Source organism: Phaethon lepturus, unplaced genomic scaffold (genome assembly GCF_000687285.1).
Source record: "Phaethon lepturus isolate BGI_N335 unplaced genomic scaffold, ASM68728v1 scaffold16602, whole genome shotgun sequence".
In the NCBI taxonomy this organism is placed as follows: Eukaryota; Metazoa; Chordata; class Aves; order Phaethontiformes; family Phaethontidae; genus Phaethon; species Phaethon lepturus.
In genome coordinates, this window is record NW_010524259.1 from 32,194 (window position 1) to 35,975 (window position 3,782).

Genomic DNA, 3,782 nt, shown 5'->3' on the forward strand with positions numbered 1-3,782 from the left:
CTGAAAAAGTGGAGAAAACCAGCAGTTATATTAAAGCACTTCTTCAATTCTGATGGATATATATAAATAGGTTTGTGTGAATAACATGAAGGAAAGCTGAAAATGTAAGATTTGTGTAATTATACATCTTGAAAAGTAGAATCTTGTGTAATGAGCTGTATCCGCTGAAAGCGTAAGTGAAACACTATCTAACCATCGCAAAAGCAGTGACCACATGACAAAACCACTTTAAGGCTAACATAACCATTCAATCTACAAGATAGCAAGAAATCATGTGCAAGAATACAATTATCAGAGCTGCCAGCGTTTTAGTTTAATGTACCAAGTTAGAGCCGTATTAGTCATCATCACAACTTCTGTGTAATAAAAGAATGGATGAGATCAGTACTCGTCCCTATAATTCCACAATTTTATCTATGTAGCAACTGAAAACTGAACTATGAGGATTTAAACAATGTATTCAGACAAGGATATCCACATGTACCTTCTTATAAAAAAGTTTATCAATAACTAGCAATTCTTGATCAAGAACCTGAAACTCAATCTGCTGTGGTTTCAGCCTAGTTTGGTCTATGCACATTAATTACAGATGGGGCAGCCTGCTGCTACAGAAAGGGAGAAGCCTGTCTCTCTTTTAAGTCTCAAAATCCCTTCCCTTATTCTAGTCCCGCAGTCCCAATACATTTCAACTGTTTACCTTATGCTGGTTTTGGCAGTTATCTGCTTGCAACAGTAAATCAATTCAACTATCTAAAACAGCAAAAGACCTACCCCCCAAAATTTTTAAAGAGCATTTTTTAACAGCACAGTAAGTCAAACTGTCTTACTGTTGCAGTCAGACAAGAGCTGGAGACAGCAAAAGGAAGGTGAGTGCTTTTCAGAAACTCCCCTTTTCAGCAGCAAGCCATCTATTTTCTCACCAAGAATCAACAGGAGAGCTTTTCCTCCCTATGAAAATTCACTCAAATTCAGCCAAACCAAGAAAAAGAAAAAAGATGGAATTGTTCACACATAACTGTGAACTCCGATACCTGTAGCTCGGATACTTCAGTCAGGTGCTATGCTTTACTGATATACTGTAGTTGTCCATGTGCAAGTCAGGATGCAGTTCCATGAGCGGTGGGCAGCTGTGAGCTCTAACTTGATTACTTCATTAAGTAAAGACACACCTTACTGCTCCTCTTTCCTCTGCCCTAAGCCATGTAGACTTGCTGCTTGCCTCTGGGTAGTGCACACTTCTTATAATTCTGTAAGCCATTTCAACTCACAAACACAGCAGAAAACTAGTCTGGCAAAAAGTTGGATAGTTTCCTGCCATGGTAATAAACTCAAAAAAGGATTTAACAAGTAACACAGCTGGGACAATGCAGAGGACAGGAACACATTGCCCCAAGGAAGATGGGACTGAGAACCCTCACTTCCAGCAGCAAGGAATTAGACTGCCTCAGTTCATCACAGAACCATGGCCTTAGATTAGCTATTTTTTATTGGAGGAGGAGATTTACTTAAATGCTTCTATTTTCCATAAGAAGTATATACATTACCACAGATGAGCATCCTTGATAAAAAATTTCCCATAAAACTGCAAGTCCCCTTTGGAGCCATCAGTATTTTTTTAAACTGAGTAAGGATTCTTAATGTTCAGGCAAGAGTTACTATTTAAGTCTGCACAGATCACATTCCATTTCTGATGATATTCCAACCAGAAGCAGGAAAAATAGCTGAACTGAGCTTGCCCAAGCAGATTAGTTAGCAGACAGCTTGGAGAAAGAGGGAAAGTCATAGAGTCTCATCATTCTTGTGCTGCTAGCTATGCGCCCCACTAACAACATCACATCCCATCTCACCAACAGAGGATAGGAGATCCACAGAATCTCTCCCTATATAATAGACAAATAGTACCATTTAGAGATCTAGTCTGTGTCTCTAAATCCTCAAGGTAGGGGAAAACTCTCTTATTACTGACATCATAATCAACAGTGACAACTGTAGGAACTCAGCAAGAACACGCTGAAAAATTAAGGTTGTCCAGGGAAGCTTGGTTTTACCCACTTATGTAAATATTATGATATAGCAATTACCTGATCACATTTTGTTTCTCCTCACCAGGGACCAGACTACATTCACTTGCAGACTACACAGAGAGAATCAGATGTGAAGAGTGATTTAGATCACTCCATATGCCTGTGTCTCAGTATGTAAATTGTCTGGCATGCGGTACAGGAGTATAAGAGGTGGCTAATTATATAAAGATTTTTGCAATAATACACCTGTTGAGGTTATCCTAAAATGTTTAGCTAGCCACTGGTGGAGCACATTTATATTTCTTAAGCACCTCACTTCACAAAAAGATAATTCTCAGGCTAAGGAGACAAATGTTCTGTACATGTTATATGAGGAAAGAAAAATACAGAGACATCCAAGAAACATCAATTCATAAGTGTCTCAGGTTGGTTACAAAAGACAGCAAGCAACCTGGTTTACTTGACTTTAAAAAAACAAAACAAAGTAAAAAAATCTTTCTGCCACAATTCTAGCTTAAAACAGGCATAATTCAAACTTAGCTATATTTTTCAGGGATGTTGTGAAAAACTACAAACTGCAGCTTGAAAGTCTTAGCCTGTACTTGAAGTAAAAAAAAAATGCCTTAAGAGGGTACTGCAGCACTGTAACAGGTCACCCAGGGAGGTGATGGATGCTCCATGCTTGGCTGTTTTCAAGACTTAGCTTAAACAAAGCTAGATCTGAGCTGATCTAGTGTTGGCAACACTTCAAGCATGAGGTTGTACTGTGACCTCCTGAGGTCATTTCCAAACACCATTTCTGTGACTCTATAAAACAATGTCCACAGAATATTTTATTACTACAACAGAAGTGGCACAGAAATAAGAGTGAAAAAATCCACAGCTATGTGTCAGGTGCAAGGTTCGGCTGGTCTGAATGGAACAATGCACTTAAAGAAGGGAAAAGACATTTATAGCAACTACGCCTTCATTACACGTTTGGCTTATTACCTGCTCTACTGATTCATGACAGCAAATAGATAAAGCCAGTGCAAGGTATTTACCAAAAGCATACAGTGTAAATAGACTCTTACTCTGATCAATCATGGACCAGTGTTTTATGTAATACAGAAGCTGAGAGACCAGGAAGTGTGAGATAGCCACTTTCAACAGCAATAAGACAATAGATCACAAAAGCTATTGGTCTTGAACTTTCTCATTCAAGTTTGAAGGCATGGTCTGGCGTAATTTCCATGACAGCAGCAGCAAACAGCTTATAAAGCTCACTCAAAAAAGCCAGGACTATTTTAAGTACAGACCCCCCTAACAGCCAACGTGCTTACAAATAAGTAATTTGGTTATGGGAACGTTGCTTATCACTTGTGTAGGGATGAAAGTAAGTTTAGGCTTCACTTGAGACTCTGGGGCCAAGAAGGCCCTACACTTCAGATCCTCACAGCCAGGAAGACACAGCAAGGAAAGCTTGCCTTGGTTTCCTATCTGCTTGCAGCCAAGAATCACACACGCCCCCAGCACGACCTGTCACTACGATTCTTCCTTTCTGCAGCTTTCCAACAAGCACTTAAAAGGGCCGGAGAGATAAGCGGCCGGGGCTTCCTATTTCCGCAACGTGCCCCGTAACTCACGAGATGAAGCCGTAACCGCTTCCCTACGTGGGACCGCGGACACTTTGCCACTGGCGATTACAGTGGGAACCGAAACACGCTCCAAGTAAGTCCCTGCCCGCAACAGCCCCCGGGCCGCCGGGGACGTGCGGTA